General features: G+C 39.3%; 1 protein-coding gene across 3 annotated transcripts in view; it reads left to right on the top strand.

The window, feature by feature from the left end:
* Positions 1-15,018, top strand: part of LOC113231552 (stress-activated protein kinase JNK) — a 207,535-nt gene that overhangs the window by 112,252 nt on the left and 80,265 nt on the right. For all 3 annotated transcript variants that reach the window (XM_026465877.1, XM_026465875.1, XM_026465876.1), the window contains exon 3: positions 14,173-14,200. The gene's annotated coding sequence lies outside the window, so the exon portion shown is untranslated. The remainder of the gene's footprint in view (positions 1-14,172; positions 14,201-15,018) is intronic.

Below are 15,018 nucleotides of genomic sequence, written 5' to 3'. Positions count from 1 at the left end.
TTTTGCTGTCGCCAAGCAGTAATGTAAGCATTACTGCGTTTCAGGTTTGAAGGGTAAGAGTGCTGGTGAAATACAAAGCACATTGAACTTGTCAACTTATGTCTTAGGGTGACAGACGCAGTGGCAGTGCCCCTCAGATCTTTGCGATTTAAAGCTCTGATGGACACTGGACTGTTATGGAACAGGCGTGTCCAGTTACTGGTATCATAAAAAAGATAGTCTAGAACGGTGTTAGCCCAGTGGGAGAAAGGTCGTTTGTTATTTGGTAGGTTCACTTCGAATCCCTGTGGCAGCATGATTGTAGCAATACCTCTCATGATGAAGGACAAATCGTGCCGAAACTTGTTTGTCAGATAGCTTACAACTTTTCGAAAATGTGTGATGTCCCAACCCATTGGAGGTGATTGTCATTCCTCTAATTATCTATTTTGTTAATTTAACAAAAAGGGAAAATTAACTGCATGAAAAAAAAAATTCAACGCCGGCGCAGCTATTTGACCCTCACTTCAAGTAATTTGCTTCCATTTTTAATAATGAGGGTTGCGTGAATCACAGGGTTTTAGCCGGTGACCGTATTCGGGTTGTTACCGGGAGATTTTCAATTCATAGTTACTGTGCACGTCTGTACTATTAGTCCAATTTTGGGGCTATTAGGACCTCGTAGAATGGTGTTTGCCTTAGTGTGAGTGTTATTGAAGGACTTGACGTGGTATTGGCGGGATAGAAAGGGATTTGAACCAATAGATGGGGGCTACTGAGCCGTTATTAGGTTCGCCTGAATTCAATAGAATAAAATAAAAATAATTTATTCCGTAAAAATTACCGTAACAATAATGCACACACTCATAGGCCCGCACTAGGGAAAATCCTGTATCGTGGGTATCACAGACACATATATAGACAACCACAAATTACACCCAAACTCACGACAGTATAAGTGTAATTCGGATCGAAGCTATGACATGTCTTATTGAAATTACACAAATTACACAACTAAAAATAAATTTAATTCTCTAAGTGATACGGTTGCATTCTGGGTGCGGTAGGGGGCAGTCGATGTTCTTTCTTGAACACGATGAGTTTACTCAGGACAAGATTTTAAACGAAACACAGGTTGTCTCATTACAGTACAACTTAAATAAATAATACTACACTTTTCTAAATTGGCCCTGATCTAGGTGTTTTGGGATTTAATTTTCCCGCTGTTGTGTTGTGTGTGTACAAGGAATTACATGGTTTACGGCCTTGTCTAGCACATTATTTTTGTGTTAACAATTAAATGATCAGAAAAACAGAGTATCTGCAAGAGGGCTGATGACCGGTAGTACAGACCTATCCTGCAAGATGAAGGAACAACATGAAGAAGGAGTTATGGAGTGTCGTTGGCGTGCTCCACATATCCCTGTCCAGAAATGAACACGTATAAGCTGATATGTTGATGATAACAAAGTTTACGCTGTGCTATTATAGAATTCGTCATTCATTCAGCTTGTTGTAGTCTCACAGGAAATGTTACTATGATCTATATTAGATCTATGTGACACCATGTCTTCATGTCCATGTCTTACCTATTTCTGCCGCCAAGCAGTAATATGCTGATATTACTGCTTGGCGGCTTGCTATGTTCCGGTTTTGAAGGGTAAGGGTGCTGATGAAATTGCACGCATATAGGACTTGTCAACTTATGTCTCAGTGTGACGGGCGCAGTGGTAGTGCCCCTCAAATCTTTGTGATTTAAAGCTCTGAGTGGCACTGCAACTATTACTGACAGGCGTGTAGCTTACCATCAGACGCACGACATGTTCGTCACGTATAGATATATAAGTATATATATATGTAATCCATCGACGACAGAAACCACAATGTACCCTCTCACATTGTCTCAAGTCCCTTGAGGACATAAGACGAAATTTCGCACGTTATCAATACTGTTCTCGATGAAATAGGGTCTGGACACGTTATGACAGAATGATAATGCAGTATCCAAAAGGATACCGTACGTACTACAATGACAGTATTATCAGATTCATAATTAATAATCGATTTATGTGTGGAAACACTGGTTATGTATGTAACATTATGGCTAAAGAGCATGTCGGGGTTACTGGATTGTCTTCTTCCTTGTATACTTATTTACTTCGCTGGCTCAGCGATTCGAAGTGGACCATGGCCTCCGACATTAAAGTGCGCCATTCCTATCGGTCTTGTGCCAATTCCGACCATTCGGGCACATTCAGTTCCTTTAGGTCTTTGGCAACTTCATCCTTCTTCCAACGATATCTTGGACGGCCCATTGGACGATAACTCGACGGCAGCTCGTACCTCTCCCATTCTTTCCACGTGTCCTTGCCAGCGAAGTTGAGCAGATTTTATCGATTATATTCGGCTCAGACACTAGTTCTTCTATCTCTCTAATGAATCGGGCCCTCCAGTTCCCAAATTCTCTTTTGATTGGTCCCAGAATCTTTCGGAAGTTTCTTTCTTGTATACAGGGTCATTTTTAAAATACTAACAACCTTACACGACTGTATTAATAACATCATAAACAACAACTTTCGTTCCATGACTTTTCATAATTCATCAGAGATTTCAGAGATTCAGAGATTTTACTTTCGTACAAAAATATATAGATTTAAATTCGCTCTAAGCGGTAATAACTCTGTGCAGGACGTGGTTGGGAATCGTAGCGGAGGATGCTTGCGCGCTTGAACTTATTCTACCAAATACAGACCTTAAAAATGTCAGATAGTACAACAAAAACCTCAAAAGTTTATTTTTGGTAAAGTTATTATGTTATGTAAAAAGTTCTGGAACAAAAATTGTTGTTCATGATGTTAGTAGTAATATAGTCGTGAGAAGTTGTTCATATTTTTAAAATAATCATGTGTATTAGTAACTTGTTCTGCGTCTTTCACAATTGCGATAATGTCAATTACGTAGCCTCTACACGAGAGGAAGTGGTTTTATTTTTAAATATAATTTGGACCATCACTGTTGATGTGAGACTCGAAGCGGGCTTATCTAAAACAAAGCACGCATCTGGAACATTACAGGACAACACAAGGCCCACTCTAATAATAAGGGTTGTTGGTAATTTTTTTGAGTAAATTAATGCACGCAATGGAGTTAGACTACAAGATTACTGGACATGTTTTATTTTTATTGTTTACAAACACCTCGTCAGTTTCATAGCTCAAACTGGACGACTTCACATAGAGGGTGGTGCTGTTGTCATTTGAGTGCGTTGAGAATTATTAGTCATCCGAAATGATTCGATTATACTTGGAAGGTATAACATTATATTATATTAGAAGTGGAAGGGAGAATGCTTTGTGAACTAGCGCGCATTGATAAAAAGGAATTTTTGATGTTAACGTCTTGGAAAGTAAACAACCGTGGTGCTCTCGCTGTGAATCGGCTTGGATCTTTTAATAGCAGCAAAACTCCTTGTAAAAGAATTAGACCAAGGAAGTACTGCCACCTTACCTATTCCTGCCGCCAAGCGGTAATGTGAGCATTACTGCGTTTCGGTTTTGAAGGGTTAGGGTGCTGGTGAAGGCACATGGGACTTGTCAACTTATTTCTCAGGATGACGGGCGCAGTGGCAGTGCGGCTCAGCTCTGGGTGGCAACTGTTGTGTACAGACGTGTCGCTTACCAACAGGCGCATGACTTGTTCGTCTGGTCTCTTAATATCATAAAAAAGAAACCCAGTACAAAGATCTATAAACAAGACTCATAGAAGAATTTCGTCAACAGCGTCACGGTAAAACGTGGTCATAGGTTCAAGTCTCATCGGGTCGAAGAAATTGGTATCATAAAAAATACATTTCTTTAATTATTAAGAACTACATAAACCTTACGGGGAAAAGTTTGTCGCTCTTATTACGTGGGTCTAAAGCTTTTTCTGCCGGCTCACATTCATTTTGCGTTAACAAGTGTGTGACTCCCTTTAGCAATAAATGTTAAGTGGACATAGAATAGCAAGATCGTCTGTGACCGAATGTTTGCAACTGTTGAATATTCATGACGAGCCGACCGTCCTGTCCCTCCTGCCCTTCTCACGTCCATGTGAGATTGTGGACTTGCATTAGCCCTTCACGAGAAGATTTGATTTAATTGCATTTATTATTCTTGCTCCCTCTTGTTTATCGTCGATAAAGTGAATAGTGATGTGAAATTTACATGTCTGATTTTAAAAGGATATTTTTCTTATAACAGAAGTTACTCTAGTTGTTTACTTATTAACACGGCCCTCTGCTGACCAGAGGTCTCAAAGAGATAATTGTGAAACCTCAACTTTCGACACCTTTTGTGACAGAGTCCAGGGAAGTACTGCCACCTTATCTATTTCTGCCGCCAAGCAGTAATGTTAGCGTAAAGAGGGTGACGACCGCAGTGGCAGTGCCCCTCAGATCTTTGTGATTTAAAGCTCTGAGTGGCACTGCAACGGTTATGTAAAGGTTTGTAGCTTACCATAGGTGTTGATTTCAAGGATTTTAAGGGGCATTTTTTTTTTTTTTTAATATATAATAGACACACGCTTGGCCACAATCTCACCTGATGTTAAGCGACGATGTGACCGACGATTTTTACTCATCAATTTGACGTGCAACTTTAGGCAACTTGTCCAATATTTGGGGAAAATAATTAGCTCAATCACGCATAAACGCTTATTCTTCTGTCAAAATTTATGGAACAGCATTGCATTACTGAAAAAAAAAATATTGTTCCTCAAAAAACTCAAAAAAGAAAAGAAAGGGCAACTCCTAGAGTTTCTTGCTCACTCTTCTCAGGGGAATCTGCCTTACAAATGAGCAGTACAGTTTAATCAGTATGACGATTTCAAGTGTAATCTACTTACCTATGAAATAAGATTATTTTACTTTGACGATACAAAATTCCACCCTTTTATGGAAACGGCCCAAATTCAAATGTTGTTTCTGCTAATGAATATTGATAGTTCTAACCTGACAATTTCCTCCATATCACCCCAATATGTACGAACATAAAGTTGCCCATTAAGTACTCTGCATGCCACAAAACACGGTCGACATGCTCCGAATATCGTCCAATTAAATCGATCACCCATAAGGCTACACGTGCCCAATCGTCGCATGTAGCAACCGATAACGCTTTACAAGGCACGGCTCTCAGTGTTTAGGGCAAAGCTCCCTATAAATTGACCTGCCCTAGTGGACAACATTAATGGAACATTAAATGTTATTTAATACTGCACTCAAGTAAAACCCGTATTTATGGGTTTTTGCTATAAAAATAGTATATATACGTATATATTCTTATTAAAGTAGATCGATTTCGCGCATTGTGGTAGAATGATCTTAAGTTGAGGGATGGTTAATGTATATAAAATTAATAAATCATCTCAATCGTTTTTTTATGATACCGGGTGGCGAGACGAGCAAGTCGTGCGCCTGGTGGTGAGTGACAAGCCTGTCCATAACGGCACTGCCACTGCGTCCGCCACCGTCGCCATGAGACATAAGTTGACAAGTCCCATGGGCCTGTAATTTCACCAGTACCCTTAGACGCCAAACACACAAAGAACGGGTGCGGGTCGGGCGTGTGTCGGGTCGGGAGCACTCGCTGTCAGTGTGTTTCACGCTTTACCCTTCAAAACCGCAACGCAGAAATGCTCATATCAGTGCTTGGCGGCAGAAATAGGTAAGTTCTGTCCTTTGATCACTGATGAGGATCGTGTCTCGATTTCATTCTGCCAATAATCTGTCTCTGTCGGTTGCACACATTCGCCATATGATTCATTGTATAACCCCATCTCACTCTTTAGTTTTAGTCGTTAGCAGGCCTGAGACTATACACCGGAGCCACCGCTCTTATCAATTGAGCTACAGTCGAATCAGTAGGTAATATCGGTGGCCGCGGTGTGGCAATAGACGCTGGTTCGAGTCCAATCAGATGGAAAGAATTTTATACAAAAATATTACTATACATTTTACGCCCATTACTATGAGTACCAGAACATCGGGAATCGAACCCAGGACCTCCACATCTAGCGCCCACTGTTGGACCACCGAGGTCGTGTTACGTAATCTGTGAAACTTTTTCATTACATAAATAAGATGAAATTTGTAATTATTGCAACAACTGCTGATAAATCTTAATTAAAATAAATAATATAGCATTACCTTAATAGTACAGGTGTCATGCCGGGAACGGAGTCAATTAAAATATCTCATTCATATAAAGTACATACTAAGCTACTTATACAAACAGAGCTCAGTACACTAAAGTACAATTTAGCAATATTTAAGTAAATATTTCATGCCATTATAAGCTCTCTGTTCATGTGTTTAAGTGTTAATTGAATTGCGTCACTTGTACTAAGCCAGTGGAATTAAGTGTTTGGTTTATGTGCGTAAAGATACACTTTATTACGAAAACGCTAGTAAATATTTTTGTGGTTGTTATTTTGCGATAGAGTTTTTGATTAATGTAATTTAAAGTTTATACTATCATAAAACACGTTCAAATTCATTATTTATTTGTGATACAAGGCTATTAAAGGCGTTACAATAATGCATTTTTTCATCACTGATCCCGCCTTGCGGTACACCACAATGTCACGTAGACACTCATGCAATAAGTTGTATACTACTCATTTACTCACAGTAATAGTGACTTTTTTATTAAAAAAAACTGACCACGACAGTTCGTGGAATTACTTCTATTTGCCGAGTTGTATTGAAATCGGTTACCGGATAGTGCGCGAATCCGGATTCATCCCCTAGTTTGCCACCCTTAGTGGTGAAACATTTTCTTCAAATTTAAATGGGATCAATATTGAGATACCCTTTCCAACAAAAAAAATTTTACAAAAAATTACAGACTCATGGGACTTGATAACTTGTGTCTCCAGGTGACAGGCGCGGTGGCAATGCCCCTTAGATCTTTGCGATTTAAAGCTCTGAGTGGCACTACAACTGTTTTGGACAGGCGTGTAGCTCACCCACAGGCGCACGACTTGTTCGTCCCGACACTTGATATTATAAAAAAAAGTTACACACATCGGTTCACAAATGCCGGAGTAATCGGGTAACATACACACAAAAACAATACAAGCGAATTGAGAACTTCCTCCTTTTTTAAGTCGGTTCATAAATAGTTCCATTTTCGTTGTGTAACAGTCACAAAAACCTAAAAACTCAATATAGACTCTCGGTCGTTTAATTTGTCCTCACAAAATGAGTTAATCAGATGTCACCAGCTGGCAACATTATTGATTTTTTTACTTTATCATCAATTCTGTTTATCAATATAACTCTTATTGCCCCCTGTAAAGGTAGCGTAAAACCATTTACAATATGCATTAGCGAACAATTTACAACATGCCTTCAGGAAATCGATATTATTTCAATTAAGTAAATGAACACACTGTATATACCTAGAAGAAGTAAACCTGCCTTAAACCTTCAATCAAAAACCGAAAACCGTCTTTGTATTCAATATCATTCAAAATCAACACTAGTCCAATCCCATTCTATTTATTTGGTAGCCTTTTGTGGCTCGCGCTAATCTGCTCTGATAGCCCTTCAATGGAGCCCGTGCCCGTTTTTTTTTGTCGCCGGATGTTTGTCAAGGGATGTATAACTCGATTCTGAGCTCGCTGAAATGTTCACGAATAGTATCGAACGGGTCGGTTTCAGTGCAATGCCAAATCTGAACTTAAAAACTTTGCTTTATGCAAATAGTACAATATTTATTTATTTCTAATTTCTTTTTTGTGAAAACACTCTGTTTTTTTTATTACTGACACAAAGATTGAATAAACACAAAAATTCCTTCGCTCCAGATGGACTCGCATCAGCGACTGTTACACCAAACCGAGTCTATCGCTTTCCCAACCGAGCTACGGAAAGAATTAGCAGTCCTACGAACTTCTCTATATGGCCGTTGCAGATTCTTGTTTTTGGTTTTTACCAGTTATTTTGCTGTAGCACTTCCTTTGAGAAATCTATGGAAGTTTGCTTTAATAGGTAAATCAATCTATTTATGAAGACATCATAATTTTGAACTTCATTGTTCATTCGGTGGGATACTCAAAGCGGAGAGGAGACAACCCAATTTCACAAAGCATACGTCCTAGGAAGTGCTGGCAGCTTACCTATTTCTGCCGCCAAGCAGTAATGTGAGCATTGCTGCGTTCCGGTTTCGAAGGGTTAAAGGTGCTGACAAAATTACAGACTTGACAACTTGTCTCAGGGTGTCGGGCGCCCAGTTACACGACGCGAGTTACCGCGCTTTCACGCACATTAATTTGGAATCTGAATTCTGTTTACTAGGCAACATCATTTAAATTCCTCTGAATAATGCAACCGCGCTGTCGCCGCGTAGACCAACGATAAGCCAGTCTCGCCCGCGCGCCTGAGATGCTCATTTAATTTAAAACGTGAAAACTAAATAAACTGTTAGATGCACGCGGTCGCTGCGCGGCGGCCACGCGGTCTCCGCTCGGTGGCCGCGCGAGGTGAGCGCGATGAAACTCGTGTTGAATTCTATGAGAAGTCGACAGTCTGTAAAGTCTCCAACCCACATTGGATCAGTGTGTCTTTAAACGAGACCCGTGTCATGTAATCGCTTGAGTTTCCTTGCGAAAAGAATAACAGACAGATCATGTTTAGTCGTTGTATTGTCGTTTCCAAATGGAAAAAAAAAGTCGTCCACAACTTAACCATTTCATTTTCTGTCCCAAAAGTTCAGTTTCCACAAATGTTTACATATTTATCAATTACATCTGAAGCTATAAATAACACCCACGAAAACGACATGAATTTCATAAAGTCCCGATATGATTTACTTTCCACTGGTGGGCAAGATGACGGAGTGGGCGAGGGTGGCGGGCGGGGGGTAATAAATAATTCCACGTCACAACGTCGCACTTCCTAAGTGGACATTGGACGAATACGAAATTTTCGAATCGCTATGTTTTCTTGTGCTCTTTTTTTGGTTATTTATCAACTACATCTGCTGTCGATAGTTTATGTTCTGATTTTTATCACAGTTTTTCAAGGGTTACTAATACTTTGTGAGAAAATGTAGAACATCTATCTGCCGTGCTTATCATTATTAACGTAATCGACATTTTAAGAGGTGTTAATTTATTAAATAATAAGCTAATTTTCTTGAAACCATTTGTAATTCTTTTGAGATTCAACGGAGATTATATTGCAATTGCGGCAATATTTGTTATTCGGCTAATGTCTAGTTTCAATGGCAGTGTCAGTGGAATGGCAGTGATGGCATTTATTCAATCACTGACGGTTGATGTTGCCTTACTAAGGGTCGTATTCCAGAACTCTACTCAATGCTCAAGTCAGGACTTGAGTATTGCGGTAGCACTGAAAATCATACTCAAGTCCTTGCCATTAGGGTCGTATTTCTAGTGCTTGAAATCATACTCAAGTCTGCTCAAATCCTGACTTGAGCATTGGGTAGAGTTCGGGAATACGACCCTAAGACTATCATGGAAATATTCATATGTTACTTTTTATCTCGTGTAATCAGCAACTTAGTCTTCAAATTGAATGTTTTATAACCGACTTCAAAAACATAAGGAGGTTATACGTTCGGCTGTATATATGTTTTATGTTTGTTTTCCGATTTCTCCGTCAATTGTGGACCGATTTCGAAAACTCTTTTTTTGTTTGAAAGCCTGCACTCTCGTGGTGGTCCAATTTGAAGAAAATATTCCTCCTCTAAACCAAGTCACAATCCGATGAGGGAACCCCATGGAAATTAAGGAAAATCCTCCAATTTTATAGGCATGTCACTGTACTCACCGATTTTTCCGTTAATTATGGACCAATTTTGAATTTTTTTTTGTTTGAAAGGGTGTATTATAAATGTTTTAGGGTTAGGTGACATTGTTATAACAAAGAAAAGGTTCTAAGAAGAAAAAGGGTCTTCAAAATAAGGGACGAAGTGAGCTACAATGTACGCTTGCAATCAAAGACTGTTTTGGGACTGGCGTTGGCAGGCTTTAACTTTGTTGATAGTATTCATTTCAAAAAAGTTTATAATTGCTACCAGGTAACTTCAAAACACTTGAAGGAGACAAAAGACACACTGAAATAGATTTGAAGACTTATAACTACAAAGAAACCCACATAGCAACGGATCGATCTATAGTGATCACATTAAAATAGGTAGATAGATAAAACGTTTATTTAATACGAACAGACATTAATTAACAAATACTTTACAAACAAACACAAGTAGTTACAAAGTACAAGTTAAAATCAAAGAACACAGTAATTTGTACAAAATGCGAAATTACGAAATTTACCAAAATAAAATCGTGAGTAAGCTGTGAGGCCTATAAAGGGCCCGAAACGTTGCTTTGTTTATTAAAACAAATATAGGCGAAGTAAATCCGAAAAAAAGAAACCCTAAGAACTCGATTAAAAACCGTTAATGTATTTAAGTCTTTCGTCTAACAAAGCTTTTAATTAACATTTATACTATTAGCGATGCTAACCCAGTGGGGGAACGGTTACTTCTGAATCGAGATGTCGGCGGTTCGACACTGTGGCAGCATGTACATTTGCCAATGTAATCGTATCGTAGCGGAACCTGCACATCGGTGAAAGTTTACAACCCTTGGAATGCGTGTATAGTACTCAAACCGCTTTGGGCTAGCGTTCCGAACAGTGGTCTAAAACCGTCGCCTTAGAAAGCAAAATCCATTGCCTAATCCTTTGCCCAAAAAACGTTGCAACGGTGATAATAACAATAATAATAATAATAACGCACACACTTATGGGGCCATGAGCACTAGGGAAACCGTGTATCCCGGGTGCCATGGACACATACATAGACAACCATAAATTACACCAAAACTCACGAGAGAACCAAATGTACGCCTTACAAATATCTCTTTCGGTCCGGAAATCGAACCCGAGACCTCTGCATGGCAATCCAGCATGGTAACGTTCGACCACTGAGGCAGCTTGCTTTAGACAATGTGACGATGCGCCCTTCGTCGTCATCCCATCTTTTATGACCGTTTGGTTCTGGCCACTTACTTTTGAAATTTTGAATCGTTGTTTAATTCCTTTTCTTCGTTATTCTTACTTTGGTTCGTTCCGCCATCACTCCCTTCAACATTGTTAAAGCGCAAGCACGTGATCATGAAGTAGTCTTATTGAAACCCTTACTTCACCTGATTTACTTCTTTTTCATCATTAGAATCATTGACTTACAATTATATGGACGTCGGGTCCGCGCTAAAAAGTGTCCGCACTTGTAAGGCGCTAAAATCGTATACAGAGCGCCAAACTCCGCTTTAGTCTTCATTTGTTCTACTGACGGCGCGATACTGCGATGACATTACAATTTAAATTTCGAATAGGTTGACTTGGGACATTTTTTTCGTGGTTTTTGTATTAGACCCGTCGTCCATTTATTTGTAAGTCAATGATTAGAATACTTATATAGGCCCTCTTGGGGTTAGTGGACTGTTCATTAGACGGTCTAGGGAGTGTTTTATACTGTTGTACTTTTTAATATCATTGTAGTTTTATTTGTTCTTTCATTTTCTACATCTAATAAATTCATGTGGACCGGCTCTTATTTTACTTTCGCTAAAGCTAGTCCACAACACTAAGTCCAAACAAAAAACTCACAAAAATGTGCATATCCAGTGAGAATATTTAATAAATAAATCTGCATATAAAGTAGTGCATATTTAAACAAACAACCACGAATGCGCCGCAGACCGAAGTGACAGTGCATGTACTTCAGCTGACGGCACAAAAGGCATGCAGCAAATAGACGCGGAATTGCACTCTTGTAAAATAGACGTGTGTTTTGTTATAACACGTGTCTTTTTAGCCCCCGACAGAAAAAGAGGGGAGTTATAAAAAGCGTTTGTCTATGTATCTATCTGTCTTTCCATGTGTGACATGTCTGCCCATGACTGACCCCGAAAGAGTTCTTTTAACTTAAGGGATTACGTAGGGCTCTCATTCCAGTGCCACAGATCACTCTCATACAAAATCGAAAACTGACTAATAACACCAGGTGCTCACTAGGAGAAAAAAGGAACCCAAGCACGCGCTCAGAGAGGTAAAAATAACCTTGCCCGCCGTGTGCAGTCATGCGGAACCAAATGTCCATAAAAACAAGTATTTCACTTGTGTGAGCGCTTGTGCCGACGTCAGAACACAGAGCCTTACCATTGCGTTTTTTTCGGTGGGAAGGAAGAAATCCTCAAGTTTGCCAATTTCGGATCATAGGTATGCCCGGCTGTACTGGCGTGTGTACTTTGTTACTCACGGGCTAAAACCTTTTCTCCTGTCAATGCTGCTTTTAGTTGTTTTGTGTTAAGTGTTTTTAGGAGTGAAGGTGCTTAAAATTATGCCACGAAATAGTTTCTCGACCATGTTTTTTAATTTTTTTATGGCATTAAGTAGCAGAACGAACACATTGTGCACCTAGTGATATGCAACGCTCCTACCCATAACAGTGGCAATGCTACTTAAAGCTTTCAATCGCAAGGATCAATCGACACTGCCACTGCTCCTGCCACGCTGATATATAAAATTGACAAGCCCCTTTAAAACCAGAACGCAGTAATGCTCACATTAATTGCTTAAAATAGGTATTTTGTAGCAGTAGAGCTCGTAGTGAAAGAGCGTTCAGGGAAGTACTGCCACCTTGCCTATTTCTGCCGCCAAGCAGTAATGTCAGCATTAGTATGTTCCGGTTTTGACGGGTGCTGGTTTTAAATTACAGGCACATGGGACTTGTCAACTTATGTCTCAAGGTGACGGGCGCAGTAGCAGTGCCCCTCAGATTCAGACAGGCGTGTAGCTTACCATCAGACGCACGACTTGTTCGTCCCGTCAATTAATATTATAAAAAAAAATAAAAAGGTGTGGTGGCAGTTCTTCCCTGGACGAACTCTTTCACAGCGCAACTGCTACTAACTAAATGTGCTAGCTGTGTCTTATACACCTGTGGAACATAAACAGGTATGATTTTTTACTTACTATTAAAAATCCGAAAGCGGAGTGTCTGCATTTTAGATTATGGGACTTACGTGATTTCTCACTAAACGATTATCTATAAAAGTTTACGGAGCTGACCTCCAGACCTTACTCACTGGAGAGGCATCCTAAGAAGAGGATTATCTCTAGTTATAGGTTTCGTGACACAATTTGCTTTCTGTCGGCTACATGTCGCAGAGTGCGCAGGAACATTTACTTTCACCCTCGCTGTTCCTCCTTCGGTCGAGTAGAAAATCCGGAACAATTCAAATTCCCTAGACCTATTCGCAAGAAGCGCTTCCTTAATGTGTATAGCAAAGGAAAGGAAAACACTGCCGTCATCTGTGTTTCCGGAAAACTAGTTGGGCTATTCATAGCTCGAGTAAATATTTTTTAGACTAATGCGTGCTTTGTCGGTACTTCGCTATTTTATATCAATTGAGATTATTACAAAAATAAATATGTGTAAAAACTTCTTATTAACGTCAACCCGTTAAACCATCTAGAACTTGTGATAGCACTTGAACTATCAGTAACGAAATATCGTTTGCGAGGTCACGATTTGTTAGTTTTCTGTTAATAGCGTCCAAGAGGCTCCAAAATTAGTCCCGAACTTTATAAAAAAGGTCCCGACTTCATGATAGTTTTTCAAAACAAAAGATTTTTTTAATAATATTTATACAATGGTCGATAACAAAAAAATCCGACGATCTGAAAGTTATAGTTATTAAAAATTTAATGAACGTGATCCATATTAAAAAGTTACCCTTGCTTGGACAAGCCACCCCCGTAGTGGCCCCATTGTGCCAGCAGTGCAAGACAGTTTTGTTGGGAGTGGCCTATTTCCATAAGGACATATTTCGGGTGCAATGATAACGATAAACGCACATCTGATATTATTTGAAGCATAAAAAAGTACGAAATCCCAAACGTAACCGCGCGTTTTCAATAGTGCTATCCTCTGAGCGCTAGCGTGTCTATTGAATCCAATATTACATTTTTTTTATTTTTACCTTTTAGTCTGCAAAGTGCAGTGTCGGTTATTTGATTACACGACGTTGGGGATTCTATTTCCGATCGCTCCAATCAAATCTGTGCATTGTTACTATAGATCGCACTCAATTTTGTATTCTTCTTTGTTTCAGAGTCTGTGTCAACGTACTCTTGAAATTGGTAAGTTCTAGTATGTCTTAGAATTTTTTTTTTATAGTAAATGCACTTACACTTTACTACTACCTTGGAGCAAAGGTAGGGTCTACGATGGAACGAGTTCGCTCAGATGAGATGCCCCTATTCAGTGGCACCTAGTGCGTGCTCCCGGGATTTACGTTCCCGGAAATACCGGGAAGTAGCGCTGGAGAAGTGAAAACAGTCTCGGTTGCGCGATTATAAATTCCTGGTACTCTTATTTACAGCAACGAACTACCTATGATTAAGGGCGCGTTCAAGTTAGCCGCTGTTAGAAGCGCTGCAGCCGCGCGGCGGTTGCACCTTTGGGTTCCCATTTGTGTGACGAGAAATTTATATTACTGCAACGTATTTTTCACGTTCACGTCGCCGTAAAGCCGCAACAATAAAGAACAATAGCGAAATAATTGTTGAGAGATTTTTTTCGTTACTTTAAATGTCATAACTACAAATTTGATTAAAATATTTCATATTATTGTAAAGGCCTTTCGAAGTTTGAAAATAAAGTAATTTAAATGGAACTCAAGTGACTAATTAGTACGTAATCTAGACATATCTACAACTCAGTTTCTTGACGTTGAGCGACATCTCACGGCAAAGAAGAGATTTTCAATACCTATCTATGGATAAGTTTACATTAAATTATTTCACTTAATATCCAATGTACTGATTTGACAGATTTGCAATAAGAGATCAACTACTTTATTACAGAAAATAAAGTTGATCATTCTTTCTACGAGTATGCTACGAGAGAAAGTGATGAAACTGACAAAAAGTTCCCGACATATATATTGCACACTCAT

This window comes from Hyposmocoma kahamanoa, unplaced genomic scaffold, assembly GCF_003589595.1.
Source record: "Hyposmocoma kahamanoa isolate Upper Pololo Valley unplaced genomic scaffold, ASM358959v1 65, whole genome shotgun sequence".
Classification (NCBI taxonomy): domain Eukaryota; kingdom Metazoa; phylum Arthropoda; class Insecta; order Lepidoptera; family Cosmopterigidae; genus Hyposmocoma; species Hyposmocoma kahamanoa.
Note: the sequence above shows the minus strand (reverse complement) of the source record. Positions and strands in the feature narration are given on the sequence as shown.